Source organism: Phaseolus vulgaris, chromosome 4, assembly GCF_051622355.1.
Source record: "Phaseolus vulgaris cultivar YP4 chromosome 4, ASM5162235v1, whole genome shotgun sequence".
Taxonomy (NCBI): Eukaryota; Viridiplantae; Streptophyta; class Magnoliopsida; order Fabales; family Fabaceae; genus Phaseolus; species Phaseolus vulgaris.
This window is the reverse complement of record NC_143501.1, coordinates 48,625,564-48,644,867: the sequence shown is the minus strand read 5'-3', so window position 1 is coordinate 48,644,867 and position 19,304 is coordinate 48,625,564. Positions and strand designations below refer to the sequence as shown.

Genomic DNA, 19,304 nt, shown 5'->3' with positions numbered 1-19,304 from the left:
ATATTATATAGTTCAAGTTGTGGCTTGTTGTTCAAGTGACATAGATGTCGAGTCAATTCTCTTCTCTAAAAGTATATCACTGATGAACATATATTTATTCACACTCAATAACTTTAATCATGGATTATTGGACTATAATAATAAATAAATCAATTGTTTTAATTAATATTCATATAATTAAGTTTATTTGGGCTTTAACTATTATTTTTGTTTATTTTGTGTTTTTAGAGTAAATGGTCTGAAGGAAGAGTCTACCTTAGTGAATGGACCAAATATGCAAAAGTTCAAGTTACTTTTTCAATCAAAACAGAAAACAAATTCTAAGAAGAATAAAGAGAAAATAAAAGTTACAATATCTCATAAACAGAATTGGAAGCAAATCTTCTGCAAAAATACAAGAACTTTGGAAAGTCAAAAACTTTGAAATTGTTAACAAAATCTAAACTACAATATTTTTCCAAGATCCTTGGAGCATAAAGCCCTATAAAAGGAGACAAGCATCAAGGAGAAAGGGGGGAGTTTCATAGCATTTTCTTAGTTTCTTTTTTCTTGTAATTATTTTGTTTTGCCTCCACATGGGAGGCTAAACTTTTTTGGTTGATTCTTTTATAATTTCCCATTGAGTTTTGAGGTTTTTTTCAATAAAAGTTTCGATTTTTAATTCTTTATAGCAATTGTTTTAATATTCTAATCTCTTGGAAAACTGATTTTTATGAGAGGTTGTACTTGAACGCGTTATTGAGAGTCTTCCTTATCTTAAATTTTAGTTTCTTAGTTAGTTCACATTGTTCTAATTAATTTCTTGGACACATGATTCAAGAAAGATGAGATAAACATTCTCATAGAGTATACGCATGGAACAAAGTGAGTATTGATTAAATCAGTAGACGCATGTTTTACTGGTGAGTTTCAGTTGAATTAGACTGGCGCATGTTCAATTTGGTTTAGCTCTGTTGGAGGATTGAAAAATGATTAATCTTTAGAGAACCTATGAAGAATTCAATGGTGGAAGAACTTGAGGATCAACCGCGTTTTAATTGTTATTTTAATCTCTTTTATATTTTTTGCACAACTATCTCGACCCCTTTTTTATCTTTATATTGTTAGTGCTAAATTTTATTACTTACATATAGATTCTAAACATTTATTTACTGATTTTATTATTTGAGGTCATCTGACCACTTGTATACTATCATTTCATTTCTTTAGCGTTAAACAAGTCTACACTGGAACCATTTTAATTTGGCAACAAAATGACAACTATCAGTCACTCAAGTGTTGGAGAAGGAACTTAAGCTTTTTTGGCTTGAGGATTGTGGTGGATACTTAACCATGGCTGAGGTGGTGCATACGTGTCATGGACATATTAGTGCTTAGCACGATCGTTGGGTGCTCCAATGCTAGTTTGAGCACTCAAGCTCTTGGGTGCTCAAGCTACCAAAAGCAGTGGAAGGATTCTCTAAAACTTAATAGTGGATGTTACTCAAGTGTGACTAATGCTTGAGCGATGAGGTGGTCCCTCAAGCGAGAATAGCCCTGAGAGGGTGTTGCATTTTTGTTGCATTTCGCTCAAGTGACAGTTTACTGTGATGGTGATGATGTTATGTCATGATTGAATATTTTATATATGTTATATGTCTTTATACATGGTATGTATAATGTATAAAATGTGAGATTGATTTTATATGCTCTGGATAAATATATAATTGGTGTCGAGATGAATGATATAATGTATGTATGATGTATACCATTTTTTATTGATCCTTCGTGTTTGTTTGTTTGTTTGTGTTTGTATGTATATAAAGTGGTATATATGTATATAAAATTTGACTCTAGATATGGTGACACTTCCTAGGTTGGTGCATGACCCTTAAAGGGCGGTGTAGGGATACTCAGGGTGGTATCATACCTTGGGTGATGGTCATAAACAAGAAGTATCATGACTTTATTGTTATTCAATCACATAGACAGATTGTGAAAATTTAAATGAGATTTAAATCAAACTTCATAGTAGATATACATATATAGTTTGATAGTAGATGTTTTGTGTCACTCTAACATTAAAAACTTTAACCTTATTCTAATGTATGCCAAATATTAGTTTCTAGTAAGATTTGTTTATTATATTTTAGAGTCTTCCAAATGACTTTTCATTTAGTCATGACATAATTGTGTGACTAAATAAGTTAATTTACATTTATATACATAATCTTGTTATTTGCATGAAGATAATTTTTATTAGTATATTTGCATGTTTTTATGTGTGTTTATTGGTATGATTTAAAGTAAATGGACTTTCATTTTAGAAGTATTTATTTAATTATATACTTTGAAGACTTTAATACAGTGTAATAATATTATACAGTTTACTAATATTTATAAAGCTACAATGTTTTGCAGGACGACATCATAAAATTCATAATTTAATATTTAAATTTATATTATTTTCATAAAATGTATGCCTTTATGGATCATCATTGTTTTAGACTTTGGTTTTGTATATTTTTATAAAAAAGTTCATTGTTTAGAAGTCTAGTTGAAATTCATTTTAAATATTCTTTCTTTAATTTATCGATATGTTTTTTAAGATAAAGTTGTAATGAAATTTAAAAACTTCAAAATGAAAATGAATAATATCTTAAATTGATCATAAATTTTTTTCCTTAATCATCAACTGGGTAATTTATTTCGTTCATCTAGCAGAACAACAAAATTAGTTGTAATACAAATATGGTTATACTACCTTTCTTTTCTCAGGTTTTTTTTTAGTGAATCTTATTTTATTTTATTTAAAATGATGGAAACTTTTAAATGATTTTTCTATTTTTGAATTTAAAAGGGCGGTGATATGTTAATACCACAAATAGTAAAAAAAACATATACTTCACAAACTAATAAAATAATATTTTAATCATATTTAATTTATTTTTTAATTTTAAATATTATAATTTAGTGTTATGTTTTTACTTTATGATGTAAAATAAATCTTTTCCAATTTGGAATTGCTTTTCAAAAAGCAGTTGCTTACAACATCGAACGTTTACAATATTTCTTTTATCGATTTGAATCCTTTCTTTTACTTTAAGCATTCACTTTTGATCGTTTTACATTCATAGAGTTTTACTTGTTACGTTCAATCACACTTCTTCACTTTAAACTTTTTTTCCAATTAACTTTCTTTTGAAACTCCACTTTGATTTGTTGAATTGTGAATAAATTCTCTTTCAAATTCATCATTCAAACCAATACCTTGTATACAAACTTTTATTTTTGTTCAAAGTCATAATTAAATTCAATCATAACATAAATGAACTTTGATATTCGTTTTATCAAAGCATTGAATTGAAATTTTGATTAGTCCTAATCATATTGACTTATTTTTATGGTTCAGTTAAATTAATTCAGCTTGTCTCCTTGACTAATAAAACACAACTTTAGACTATTATTCAGATTTACACTTCATCTCTCATGATATCCCTCAAAGTGAATTTCATTCATGGCACCATTAATATAATCAACAATTTTAAAAAGATGCAAATTTATACCAGTAAATGCTTCAATGTCCCTGATAAACACACAGAAAAAAACCTTTTCATATTTTTTTCTTATTAAATAAAGAAATTCATTGTAAGAGAAATTAGGATCCTTCAATAGAAAATGTGTTATTTCCTCATCACCAGAAAAAGAAAAAGAGGACAACAGTTAACAAAACAAATTTATGTTTCATTTGAGATTAAGGAAGGTAAGGAAGAAAAAAGATTAAAAAAAATGTCCTTATCTCTTTGTTTCTTGTTTCTGATCTTTTCGGAATTAATTAAGTTTTAGTTGTAATTGTAATAATAATATAAGAGACTTAAACTTTTAATATAATAATTCTAATTAGGTTTTCTATAGTCATTAGTGTGTATCCTCACCACTAAAACAAGATTTCAAGAAAACAATTTTGTTAAACATATTATTAGAAACTTTTAACAAGGTCTTGAAGTTAGAATTAAACAAAAAATTTAGATACACGAAGAACACAATAAACTCACTAACGTCAGATTATCATAAAGATGAAATGCTTTGATAACATTAAATATAACACACAAAAATAAATCTAATTATAATAATACATGTTATACATATTTTTGTAAAAACTTAAAATTTTTAAAAATATTCCTAATACATAATTAAAACTTACAGAAATACAAATATTTAAAAAATATTAATTTTAAGAAAACATTTTAAAATTCTCAAGATCCTCTCATACCTGTGTGATCATTTACTCATGTACGTAGTATAATATAGTCATCGTAGTTTACAACAAAGTAAAAAAATAAGAATAAGACGGTGAATATAAAATTTTATAATATATATCATTAAATAAAAAAGGGAAAATGAAATTAGAATTTTTGATTCCCCACATGACATCACTGGGCCATGCATGCTGCCACCTCAGCTCCCACCTCTTCTCATTATGACACTACTGGCCATGCACACGGCCACCTCAGCACCTCCTCTCACTTCCCATTGCTACCTGCCAAACCGCTTCTCTCCATAAATATGTATTTAAATTTAAACTAATTATTTCATATACTTTTTTGATGACGTGGATGCATTGGCATCGTTGTTTAATAATTGTTAATTTGGTGTTGAATAATAAAATGAAAGAAAAAAGTTGGAAAGATTTTGAATTTGTTGTTGTATAAATAGAGAAGAGAGTGATGGTTAATGCATGAATGCATGATCATGGCTTCCTCCAAGTTACTCTCCCTAGACCTCTTCCTTGTGCTTCTCTGCCAAAGTGGAGCTGGAGAAAGATCTTCCCAATCTAGGTATACTTCTACATCTTCTTTTCCATGAAAATGGAGTAGGTCTACCCTAACCTCTCTTGGGCTATCTTGTTCTCTTCTTCTATTTCTCCTAGGAGGTGGTTGATAACTCATTAATCCTAAGGTTTCCCTCCCCAAGAGAATCATGATCTTTGGAACTAGATGCATGAGAATGTATTTTTTATTTTTATTTTTGAGAATTCTCATCCTTTGCTTTAGTCAATTAATTAATTTTGGCATCATTCTCCAATTGTCTATATGAAAGTAATTGAAAGTCCTTGGCAAGTTGTTTTAAAAGAGATTTAATGGACTTCATATCACTTTCATTAGATTTAGAGGAGTGAGAAGACATGACTAAAACTTTGTGTTTAAAAGTGTTTTACTTCAAGAAAGAAGAGGAAAGTTAGTGAAGGTAGCTTTCCAGGTAAGAGAGGTGAGTCACTAAGGACTTCTTAAGTACCAAGTCTTGCCTTAGTCAAAAACTATCCCTAAAAAACTTCACACAATTCTTTTTCTAAGTAAATTACTTAGAACATAATGAGGAATGAAAAATCAAATTTTATGCAAGGAAAAACAATGCAAAGCTATTTAACAAATAAAGCAATTAATCAAAGCTTAAACAAAAGATAAACGTAAGCAATTTTAAGCAAAGCTAAACAAGGATTAACGTAAAACAATCTAGCTAACACAATTAGAAATTGCTAATCTACAAAGCTTTAAACTAGTCGCTTCCTAAGTGAGGCTTCTTAGACACTTTGAGCATTTGAAGACACACTCACCGTCTAACCACTAATTAGCAAAAGTGAAATGTAATTACAACTTAAGAAATGAAAAGGAATTGAATTGCACAAATTTAATTTCAGCTTTCTAAGCTATGCACTCCTTTGGCTTGTTCTTGCTCTTCTTTGTTGTGCTCTTCAAAGTGTATGGTTTTTGGTATTTGTGTATGTTGTTGCTCCTTGCCTTAACCTCTTATGATTTAAGCAATTAAATTCTTCAAAACAGTACCTACTAAGTAGAGCTAGACTTACCACAAAGTCAATTTCCACTTAGCAAGCACCAATTGAAATTCTTCCACCAACAATTTTAGAGGTCAAGAAAATAAAGCAAGAAACAAATTAAATTTGAAAAGTACCACAAAAACAGGAATTAATGATATGACACAACTTAGAAGGAGTTCATAATGATATTGGACAAGCAAATAAAAAAGATAGGCACTTAACAAAGGTTGACACACAAAAGGAACCTAAAGATGGGCACTAGAATTGATTTGAAAAACCAAAACAACACTACTGGAAAATTAAGGTTCATAAAGCATGACTTAAAATATTTATGTTGAGTTGGCTATTTTGAATTTGCTTCTGAAAATTTAACCAAAAACGATTCAATCTCTTAGCAAACTTTTGGCGCTGGAATCACACCAAAAACATGCACCAATTAATTGTGATAAAATTTTCAAAATCACTGTCCAATTACAGTCAATTTTAGCGCCAGAATGAACACTTTTTTGTGTGATTTATCTTTTTTTTTTCTATTTTGTCTTTTCGACTGATTCTTTTTTTCTTCTTTTTCTAACACATCAAACCACTGAAATCTAGAATCTCAGAATTTTCTTTTAACGTATTTAATTTTCATAACACAAAATAGCCAGTATAGTATTTGTAAAAACAGAGGAATCCTATTTCTGGAATTAAAAATAGAAAGAGAAACTTCAAAAACACAATGGAGTGAAAGTTATATGAATTTGTATGGATCTATCATACAATATGAACTCAAACTAAAAGGAAAAATGCACCAAAGGAACAAATCAAGTCAGAATTCAAATTAAACACTCAAATCAAAACAAGAAACAAATGAATCAAGAAAAGTACTACTAAGGTTTGTTGACATTCTAGGAATTACATGACTAGGCAAAACATATAGATTCAGAAAATAAAATGACTCAAGAACATCATAATGCACCGAACAAAAATTCAAACAAGACTCAAGTAACCTAAAATCAAAACAGCAACACAATTCACCATAGATTCCTACACAAAAATTGAAAATAAGGTGCTCAAGAACAATTTGAACAATTTCTACCGATTGAAATGCTTAGAACAACATCTAAATCAAATTAAAAATGTAAAAACAGCAAGACAACATGAACAAGAGATGAACAACATGAAAATAAGAAGAACTCAAACAGAAAAATGAAAAGAGACACTTATCTCTTGAAGACCATAGCTCTAGATACCAAATGATGGCTTTGAGCTCTTCATCTTGCGGTTTTTGTGGTGGTTTTGGCGGAAGCATTCATGGATTGAGGTGAAATAAGGCTCTCCTAGGAGTTGTGTAAGCCTTAGAGGTGCATGAAGAGTGTGAAAGTGAGAGAGGTTCGGCCAACTCTCTTTGAGGTGCAGTTTTGGAAGATTAAGACCTAAATCCTAAGAGATTGTAGGCAAGGGAGTAAGAATAACACAATTTGGCAACATTTCATTACTCAAAATAATCTTGTGAAAACATGAACCAAGCACCTCCTTATATAGGCTTGGAGGGCTGGAATTTGAAGAGCCAAATACAAATGAAATGAGAGCCAAATTCAAAGTGTTGGCACATGTGAAAAGTGGCGCCTATTTTCAGCCCATGTGAGGTAAGATTCTAGAATGCTTCCATGTGCTAATTCATCTAGAACTTACGCTCATCTAGGGTCAAATTGGGCCGGTCCTAAGTTTAATTAGAAATGGAAATTTCTAATTAAACTTAGGTTTAGCCTTTTAAGTACCACTTTGCATGTCTCATCACATTTACAAAAAAGATTTAAACTATGCTACTTTGACTAGAAAAGTAAGAAAAACTATTACACACTTCATTCGTTGTTTTTGCATACATGGAAATGGTTTCTTTCAAGAGTCACAAATTTTTAATTCAGTGTTGTGTGTGTTCTTCTCTTATACAATTTAGGTACTACTTTTTATAACATTTAATGAAATGCTATGAAATTTTTTCAATTGTGTTATAGGAAAGAGAGATGTTTCCTTACCATAATATACAACTAGACTAGAAAAAGTGATTTTTAGTTTTAGAGTGTTATATATTATAAATCAGTATCTGTTTCCTTTTAATTTGAATCTTTTCTTTTCATTTTCTAATCATATTTAATTCTGATGATTCAAATCCCACAAATCACTTTGAATAAAAAAGTACTATATCAATCGTATATATTAATATGATTTCTTCGTATTCGAAATACTTTTAAAAAATATCATAATGTTTTATAAAAAGTAAGAATATTGCCCCCATTTTCTTAAAAATTGGTTAGATTATATATTGAATTGTAAATAGCTTAAAGTAATTGTAGAAAAGCACGTTGCCCCTTTACCCAAGCAGCAGCTGAGAAGGTTGTTCTCGTGGAATCAGAAAAGTTTGATAGATGAAAACTTCTTTTCTCTTCTACCATATCACATTCGAATAAACCCATTTCCACACTATAATTTAATGACGTATTAAAGATATATATTAGTTAAAATGTATATTAATGATACTTAAATCATATAGAAATTAAATAATATATTATGATACATGTTTTAATCAAAATTTGAAATGAAATGATTAATCATGTATTATAAATAGACATTTTTACATTATTATTATATTTAAATATTGAATTTTTATTTAAGTGTTGAATAATCCTTTGTAAATATCTTTTGATAACAACTAAAATTCAAACTAAATGTGAATTTCTGTGTTAAGGGAAAAACATGTTCCTGGTGTTGTCTTCCTCAAATGAAAAGACATCTCTCACCTAAATTCTATCAGTACCTTTGTCTCCTTGCTATATCTCTGTACTGTGGTGGTGGCTATGACACCTTTGTCTCAACGTGGATGCATTGTCATCGTTGTTTAATTGTTATTTTTTTTATTCTTATTACTCCCTCAAATAATATCATAGTTGATTAGACTCGAATTATATATATATATATATATATATATATTATAGGTGATTTTTCTTTTTTTATTCTTCTTTTAAAGTGCGAGACGAAGAAGATAATAAAGTTTTAATGAATTTGAACTCATCCAATTTTGATTTGAGTATAAGGTTTTTTTAGATCTCAAACTCCTTGTGTTTTGTTTTGTTAGCATATATTGGATTTTTCTATCGAAACTATAATCCGATCAGAAAATATGAATATCTCTTAGTTTAGGTTTATGTGTTTAATTTTTGAATTAGGTTTTCAGAAAATAAGTTAAGACATCATTTTCTTCTTAGTATTTTGCTTGAAAAGCAAAATATACGGGAAACTAATTTAATTTAATTAACTTCAGTTTATTTCGGTAAATCATATGTTAGATGTAACATCCATAATTTTTATTCATATATAATAAAATAAAAGTAAAACAAACACTATCTACTTAACATATGAATATATATAAATATCTCATAATTGTATCTAAAAAAATTATCTCTTTTCGTAGGGATTTTAATATATACATAAAAAAATTTATAAAAACAAAGAGAGCATTCAAATTAAAACTATCACATCCTCCGGCTGTTCATTTAGGAGCTCTATTACTTGCAATCTCATATGCTCCCGTGTACAACACGATCATCACAGATAAAGAAACAAACACAAACAAATAACAGGGTAAGCTAGTTATAACAAAATGGTCTATATAATTTAAATTTCAAATTGATACACAAAATTCATAAACTCTCATACAATTTCTCAAACATTTCACATAACCATCAAGTGTCTATCAAAATTCATAAATCATCTTTTCACATACACACTCTTTTCTTAATTGGTCTAAAAAGTTCTGTAAAGAAAACATCAGAATAAAAAAAGTATGTTTCTTTTATTTATAATTCATAAGTAAAAATATGAAAATATTGTATGTATTGTTTTTCTACGACTTTCAAATTAGGATCAAAAGAAAAAAAAATACAAAAATATTAATAGAATAAATTAAATCAAACACCTAGACATTACATAAGTTTAACTTAATTATTGACTCATTAACGTGTAAGTAATTATAAATTCCTTAATGTAAGACCTATAAATTACTTAGGAAACCATTTTTAAAGTATGAGTGATATAATAAAAATGATATTTTGTTTAATTGTTAGAATATTTTATCTTTTTATGAGAATGTGATTTTTTTTAAGGATTAAAGTAATCGTATTCTGTTGTATTTGTTGATTTTGGCTTAATCACAAGTTCCACATCGGTGGGTTCATATTTTGGGAAGGAGTTTTGAGGGTTATAAATTAAACTCTCCTCCTTCTGTTAGATATCCCAATTTGTAATATCTTCTCCCATAATAATAAAAGCGGGTTATTTCAGTTGTGCTCGGAGATTAGGCTAAACAGGCCGAACTCCGTTAACAATTTCTGGGTGTGTTTTTTCCTCTTTATCTCTTTTATTATTCCGCTTTATTCATTCAATATTATTTGTCGGGTAGCTCTGTTAGGGTTTTGTTTTAGTGGGAAAATTACCCGTTTTTCCCAACAAGTGGTATCAAGAGCCGAAGGTTCGTCCTTGGGTTGTTTGAAATTATTTGTAATATTGAATATTATATTTTGAGTTTGTAATGGCAAATCAAGAAGAAGAAGTGAATGGTGTATCCAGAGTGTCGGGCTCCTCGTCATCATGGTCGAGGTTCCCGGTGTCCACTTTGAAATTGGCGGTGGAAATATTTGATGGCATTGGACATTTTGGCATGTGGCAAGGAGAGGTCTTGGACTCTCTTTTTCAACAGGGAAATGATATTGTTATTGAATGAGAGAAACCAGAAGAGGTAGAGGAGAAAGACTAGAGCATCATCAACCAGTTGGCATGCAGAACTATTCGATCCTACCTGTCCAAAGAGCAGAAGTATGCTGTAAAAAACGAGACTTCTGCACACAAACTGTGGAAGGAATAAGTTTTTGAAGAAGAGTGGTCAAAACAAGCTCCTGATGAAGAAAAGGTTGTTCCAATTTGACTACCAACAAGGTACTACTATGAATGCACATCACTATGTTTAATCAATTAGTAGCAGACCTGTTGAATTTAGATGTGAAGTTTGACGATGAAGATTTGACTTTGATGTTGTTATCATATCTTCCTGATGAATTTGAACATTTTGAGACTACACTCCTTCACGGGAAGGAGAATGTGTCGTTAGATGTTGTTTGTTCTTCTTTATATAGTCATGAATTGAGAAAGCAGGATAAGATGAAAACCAAATCAACGACATCAGAAGAAGCATTGGTGGCAAGAGGTCGTCAGCAAAGCCAAACAAAGGGGAGAAGAGGGAGGTCTAAGTCTAAAGGTCGAGCCGTTGCCAAAGATGAGTGTGCTTTCTGTCATGAGAAAGGACATTGGAAGAAAGACTGTCCAAAACTGCAGAAGAAAGGGAAGGCTCCACAAGATGCAAATGTTGCAGAATGCAAAAATGGTATGGAATCAGATATCTCTTTAATTGTCTCGCTTTCAGCATCATCGTATCCAGATGAGTGGATATTGGATTCAGGTTGTACCTATCATATGTGTCCCATTCAGGAATGGTTCTTTGAATTTCAAGAACTCGATGGCGGGGTTGTTTACATGGGTAATGATAATCCATGTAAGATAGCTGGGATAGGTTCAATCTAGTTGCGGAATCATGATGGATCCACCAGAATTTTGCGGGATGTACGATACGTGCCAAAGTTGAAGAAGAATCTCATCTCATTGGGGACTTTAGAATCTAAAGGCCTAGTTGTGACGATGCGAGATGGAATTCTTAAAGCAACTTCAGGAGCACTGGTGATGTTGAAAGGCGTGAGGAAGAACAATCTATATTACTATCAAGGTAGTACAGTGGTGGGGACAGTGGCGGTAGCAACTTCTAGCACTAAGAAGGATGTCAAGGCAACGAAGTTGTGGCTTATGAGGTTGGGACATGCTGGAGAGAAATCCTTGCAAATTCTTACCAAGCAGGGACTGTTGAAAGGTACGAAGGCTTGCAAACTTGAATTTTGTGAGCACTGTGTTCTGGGAAAACAACGAAGAGTGAAGTTTGGCACTGCAATTCACAATACCAAGGGTATTCTGGATTATGTGCATTCAGATGTGTGGGGACCTGCCAAGACTCCGTCAATCGGAGGTAGGCATTATTTTGTCACTTTTGTGGATGATTTTTCCATGAGAGTTTGGGTGTTTACTATGAAGAACAAAAATGATGTGCTTGAAATTTTCCTTAAGTGGAAAGCTCAAGTTGAAAACCAGACAGGAAGGAAGATTAAGGTTCTCCGAACAGACAATGGAGGAGAATACAAGAGTGATCCGTTCTTGAAGGTATGTCAAGATTGTGGCATAGTTCGGCACTTCACTGTTAGAAAAACACCACAACATAATGGGGTGTCGGAGCGTATGAACAAGACACTTGTGGAGAAAGTTCGTTGTATGTTGTCTAATGCTGAGTTAGACAAAGAGTTTTGGGCTGAGGCTGTGACATACGCTCAACATCTCATCAATCGTTTGCCATCTTCTGCTATAGATGGCAAAACCTCGCTAGAGGTATGGTTTGGAAAACTTGCAACTAATTATGATTCTTTGCATGTTTTTGGTTCTATTGCATATTATCATGTGATTGAATCAAAGTTGGATCCACGGGCAATGAAAGCTCTTTTCATGGGCTTTAGTCCTGGAGTGAAGGGATACCGTTTGTGGTGTCTAGAGGCAAAGAAGACGATTATCAGCAGGGATGTTACCTTTGATGAATCTGCCATGTTAAAGAAAGTAAATCCAGAAGGAGCTGATAGTACTCCGCAACAGGTGGAGTTTGAGCCGACAGTGGTGATCCCAACACGAAATACCACAAGTGACTCTCCTATGGCAGAAGAAGAGTCAGATGAGGAAGAGGTTCCTACCCAAGAATCTCAACAACAATCAGAGCCAATTGCAGTTAGAAGACAGAGACGAGATATTCAGAAGCCTGCTCATTTCATGGATATGGTTGCCTATGCACTTCCAGTTGTTGATGACATTCCATCCACTTACCCAGAAGCCATTATGAGTTCAGAGAGTGGTAATTGGGCAGGTGCGATGGAAGAGGAGATGCAGTCTTTGAAGAAGAACAAGACGTGGAAGTTGGCACAATTACCAAAAGGTAAGAAGGCAATTGGGTGCAAATGGGTATTTGCAAAGAAAGAAGGATTTCCTAATAAAGAAGATGATCGCTACAAGGCAGGGTTGGTTGCTAAAGGCTTTGCTCAGAGGTATTTTCTCCAGTTGTTCGTTATAATGAGGTATTTTCTCCAGTTGTTAAACATTCCTCCATTTGAATTTTGTTGGCCTTGGTAGCACAGTTGAATTTGGAGCTAGCTCAACTTGATGTAAAGACCGCGTTCCTACACGGTGATTTGAAGGAGGAAATCTATATGACTTAACCAGAAGGATACAAGGTTGATGGTAAAGAAGATTGGGTTTGTAAACTTAGCAAATCGTTGTACGGACTGAAACAATCTCTGAGACAGTGGTACAAACGATTTGATAAGTTCATGAAGGATCAGAAGTACAAGAGAAGCAAATATGATCACTGTGTGTATTTGCGCAGACTTGAAGATGGTTCCTACATTTACTTACTCTTATATGTTGATGATATGTTGATTGTATCAAAGCCAAGTTGAGATTGACAGGTTAAAGGCTCGGTTGAGTAAAGAGTTCGAGATGAAGGATTTGGGGGAAGCCAAGAAGATTCTCGGCATGGAGATAAACAGGGACAGGGAGAGGGGAAAACTTTGGTTGTCACAGAAGCAATATTTGCAGAAGGTACTACAACGTTTTGGTATACACGAAGATACAAAACCTGTAAGTACCCCACTTGCTCCTCATCTGAAATTGAGTAGCCGTTTATCTCCAACGACTGGTGAAGAACGAGAATACATGGCGAAAGTCCCATATGCAAATGCAGTTGGAAGCTTGATGTATGCAATGGTGTGTACAAGACCAGATATTTCATAGGCTGTGAGTGTTGTTAGCAGGTACATGCATAATCTGGGCAAGGGTCATTGGCAAGCTGTGAGATGGATTCTACGGTACCTCCAAAATACCTTAGATGTTGGATTGACATTTGAGCAAGATGAATCACTTGGTCAATGCATAGTTGGATATTGTGATTCTGATTATGCAAGTGATTTGGATAAGCGACGGTCTACAACTGGCTATTTGTTCACTTTAGCAAAAGTGTCAGTTAGTTGGAAGTCTACCTTGCAGTCTACGGTAGTTTTGTCTACGACAGAGGCAGAGTATATGGCGATTACAAAGGCTGTGAAGGAAGCAATTTGGCTTCATGGGTTGCTTAAAGACTTGGGAGTTGGTAAGAAACAACTTGAGTTATATTCTGACAGTTAGAGTGTTATTCATTTAGCAAAGAATCAAGTCTTTCATGCACGGACAAAGCACATTGATGTTCGTTATCACTTTGTGCGTGATATTCTCGAAGAAGAGGAGATTGTTCTCCAGAAGATTCACACTATGGAGAATCTTGCAGATATGCTCACCAAGGTGGTTACAAGGACCAAGTTTGAACACTATTTAAACTTGGTTAATATCTTGCACATTTGAAGTTGGCGCCCGGAGGCGCAAATTTGAAACACTGCAAAGTTTGTTTTTGTTATGTTTTTTAGAAGATTTGTTTTAGGTGGGACTTGAAATTAAGCCAAGGTGGAGATTTGTTGATTTTGGCTTAATCCCAAGTCCCACATCGATGGGTTCATTGTTTGGGAAGGAGTTTTGAGGGTTATAAATTAAACTCTCCTCCTTCTGTTAGATATCTCAATTTGTAATATTTTCTCACATAATAATAAAAGCAAGTTATTTCAGCTGTGCTCGGAGATTAGGCTAACTCCGTTAACAATATTCGGGTGTCTTTTTTTCTCTTTATCTCTTTTATTATTCCGCTTTATTTATTCAATATTATTTGTCGGGTAGCTCTGTTAGGGTTTTGTTTTAGTGGGAAAATTACCCGTTTTTCCCAACAATATTCATTTCTTCATTCTTGTCTATGTCAATTTAGTTGATATGTTGCAGTATCGGTTGGATTTCCAGTTGGTTGAGTGTTAAAAAACTTTATATATATTTTTTTATAAGAATTGAAACACTCATAAAATATTTTATTTAATTTATTTATTACTGATAAAAAAAACTATCAAATTTTTTCAATTGTAATTGAAAAATGATATCCACAAAATAGTTGAAATTGATTGTGTGGATAGTTTTCATGAAGGTGGTACAGTTTGGTGCGTTGGATTGTCCTTCCTCCTGCATTGCTACTGCCAAACTGCTTCACACCAACACAACATTCTGCCCACTCATCAAACAAACCTTATCTTATCTTTTTTTCAATGGTCATCCTTCTTCCAATTCCACCTCTTTCTATCTTATTACATAATCACACACATAGGATACCATAATAATAACACCTTCTTATATCAATTTTTAAAATATTTTATTTATTTTATTTTTGACGTACTAAAAAAAAAAAAAAAAAAATGTGTATTTAAATTATTTTTTATTTCAACTTTTTAACCATATAAGATTATTGGAAGTACCAGAATAAACTCTGGCCGGTTGAAACCACTTTTTTTATCTTTAATTGTAACGGTAATATTTTGATTTTTACTAAAGTTAATCATCACGTACATTCAAGATATTATATCTTTTAGAGTTTTGTATTATATTAAGTTAAAGTATAGCATAGAAAAAAAAGAAAAAAAAAGGAAAAATTTGTGTAATTACATTAAACCTTTGGAAATATTAGTACAATTTACTCTTTCTTATTTCATATTTTTTCTACCTCCTCTTCACCCATGTCTCCTGTCACTTTCCACTGTGGCTTTCACACTATGACACGTCTCACATCCCACTACTACGTGCCAACCGCTTCTCTCCATAAATATCTCTTTAAATTTAAAGTAATTATTTCATATTATTTCAATGTTTGGATGACGTGGATGCATTGCCATCGTTGCTTAATTCTTATTTTAATATTCTTATTTCTCTCTCAAATAATATTATAAAAGAAAAAAGTTAATCATTCGAAAACACGTATTTAATAATAGAATGAAATAAAAAAGTTGGAAAGATTTTGCATTTGTTGTTGTATAAATAGAGAAGAGAGTGATGGTTAATGCATGAATGCATACATGGCTTCCTCCAACTTACTCAACCTAGCCTCTTCCTTGTGCTTCTCAGCCACGCAAACTCAGCCAGCGAAACCTCCTTCAGCTTCGATAGGTTCAACGAAACCAACCTTATCCTCCAAGGCGATGCCTCCGTCTCATCCTCCGGCCAGTTACGACTAACCAATGTTAATAGCAACGGAGAACCCACGGTGGCCTCTCTGGGCCGCGCCTTCTACTCCGCCCCCATCCAAATCTAAGACAGCGCCACCGGAAAAGTCGCCAGCTTCACCACAAACTTCAAATTCAATATCCACGCTCCCAACAAAGCAAAAGCCGCCGATGGCCTTGGCTTTGCTCTCGTTCCCAACAAAGCAAGGCGGTTTTCTAGGTCTTTTCGACAGCGACAAATACAACAGCAAAGCCCATACTGTGGCTGTGGAGTTCGACACCTTCGTCAACCAGGAGTGGGACCCCGAAGGCCGTCATATTGGCATCGACGTGAACTCCATCGAGTCTATGAAAACGACGCCGTGGGAATTGGTCAACGGAGAAAACGCGGAGGTTCAGATCACCTATGAGTCCTCCACGAAGCTCTTGGTGGCTTCTCTGGTTTACCCTTCTCAGCCAACGAACTACATCGTCTCTCAGAGAGTGGAGCTCGAGAGCCTTCTTCCGGAGTGGGTGAGCGTTGGGTTCTCTGCCACCTCAGGGTTCTCTTGGTCTTTTTCTTCCAAGATCTCTGATGATGACACCACATGTGAAGGTTTGAATCTCGCCAACATCGTCCTCAACAACCTCTAGACTCCAAACTCCACCTTCACTGTCACAGTAAAACACTTATATTCACTGTTCTTTGCTGCTAATAATGTTCATATTTTAACCATTTTTACTTTATTTTTTAATTTAAAATATTATTATATTATTAAAAGAATCTATACTAAATACATACACCTAACATTCTAATAAATTTATATTTTTATATTTTTATTTTATTTTTTATTTAAAATATTATTATATTATTAAAAAGAGCTGTTAAGTGTTTGTTTTTTGTTTCGAGTGTTAAAAGAAAAGTTTTCCAAAATAATAACATCATGCAGTTTACTCTTTTTATATTTTTTTATCATCCTAATAATCCACACGTAACAACATATAAAACAGATTCAATCTCACATGTTAACATAATATTATATAATACTTAAATTATACAATTAAATAAGGATACAATTGCAATTAGAATAATGTTTATGTGTGTGTATCTATATATTAAGATAAATATTAACAAAATATTATGACCATGCCTATTATTAGTGCATAATTTTAAAAAAGTTATGTAATTTTAAAAAAGTTTATAATAATGGAAAGGATTATTATAAGTTAAAGTATAGCATAGAAAAAAAACAAACATGGGTCTAATTACATTATTAGCAAATATTACTATAATTTACTCTTTTTTATTTGACTTTTTCAATTATTAAATCGCTAAACAAATCAATATAAACTAACTTACTCTCACATCTAATTTTTATTTAAATTTATTTACATTTCTCTTCCATTTTTATTTCTATGATATTATTTAATATTTTTATCATGTTTTTTTTTCTTACTTTCTAACTCTTTCAATTTCAAATCGATAGATGTTTATCACCATCACTCTAAAAAGAAAGTTTACCATCACTGGTCCAGAAAAGCTAAATCACGATGGTCATTTTAGAATTAAAACAACGGTTCTTGGAATGTTGTCTTTTAGCATGTAATTTATTCTCTTCAAGCAAAGATAGTGTATTCTCTTTAAGCAAAGACAACAGAAAAAGCTAAATCACAACAGTCATTTTAGCATTAAAACAACAGTTTTTGAACCGCTGTCTTTCAACGTGTAGTCTATTTTCTTCAAGCAAAAACTACGACTATATAATTGTCGTGTTATATTCAGTCTAAAATGGCAGTTATGGTAAAATTCATCATTTTAGACCCTCATAAAAGATATAAAATGGCAATTATGGTAAATATTCGTTGTTTTAAACCCTCCTGAAAGATATAAATTGTCAGTTATGGTAAAAAGGCGTTGTTTTAGACCCTCTTGAGAGATATAAAACAACGGCTATGGTAAAAGCCACCACTTTAGACCCTTTTGAAAGATATAAAACAACGGCTATGGTAAAAGTTGTCATTTTCGACAGATATAAGTGAGTTTTTAATTATAGATTCTTTACTAGATTGAGGTTTTGTGGAGTTAGTAAGGTACTAATTGTTTTGGATTGATGAGAAGTTAGTCTTGGTAAGTAACCTCAATCATATATGAGTTTTCTTATCTTTTTGTCTTCTCTTTTTTTCTTCTCTTCTTCTTTACTTGTATGAATGATTTAGAGGAAATGTTTGCTCATATAAAATGATGTTTTGAGAACTTCTCTAGATTCATTAGAGTCTTAGGAAAAATGATCAAGTATTGGTTGTTATGAGAGCATACTTCAATCTAGACAATGGGAGTTATTATGTCAATTTTTTATAATATGATAGTTGTTAGTTGTATGTAATGCATGGAGGTTGATATTATGTAAAATATATGCATGTTAGAAGAGTTGTAGAGTTGTTGTGATGATACATTGTTGGATATAAGTCTTAAAATAACTCTTTGATGGACATGGGATGGTAAGAATCCACATACAATTTGGAAATCTTTGAGAATATCCTTTGTTTGAGCCCTTTGGGGTTGCTTTACGGTCACTTGACACTCAAGAGAGACCTAAGTGATGTAATCATTACACTTATTGTCTTATATCACTTAAGAAATGTGTTGGTTGTCCAAGTGACATGTTATATAGTTCAAGTTGTGGCTTATTGTTCAAGTGACATAGATGTTGAGTCAATTCTCAAGTATATCATTGATGAGCATATATTTATTCACACTCAATAGCTTTAATCATGGATTATTGAACTATAATAATAAATAAATAAATTTTTTTAATTAATATTCATATAATTGAGTTTATTTGGGCTTTAACTATTATTTCTGTTAATTTTGTGTTTTTAGAGTAAATGGTCTGAAAGAAGTGTCTACCTTAGTGAATGGGCCAAATATGCAAAAGTCAAAGTTGCTTTTTTAATCAAAACAGAAAACAAATTTTGAGGAGAAGAAAGAGAAAATAAAAGCTACAATATCTCAGAAACAGAATTGGAAGCAAATCTTCTGCAAAATACAAGAATTCTGAAAAGTCAAAAACTTTGAAATTGTTAACAAAATCTAGACTACAATATTTTTCCAAGATCCCTGGAGCATAAAGGCCTATAAAAGGACACAAGCATCAAGGAGAAAGGGGGGAGTTTCATAGGGTTTTCTTAGTTTCTTTTTTTCTTGTAATTCT

The 19,304-nt window shown here is 32.2% G+C and overlaps 1 pseudogene; it reads left to right on the top strand.

The window, feature by feature from the left end:
• Positions 1-15,966: 15,966 nt before the first annotated feature.
• LOC137838028 (leucoagglutinating phytohemagglutinin-like) lies at positions 15,967-16,828 on the top strand (annotated as a pseudogene).
• The last annotated feature ends 2,476 nt before the right edge of the window (positions 16,829-19,304 follow it).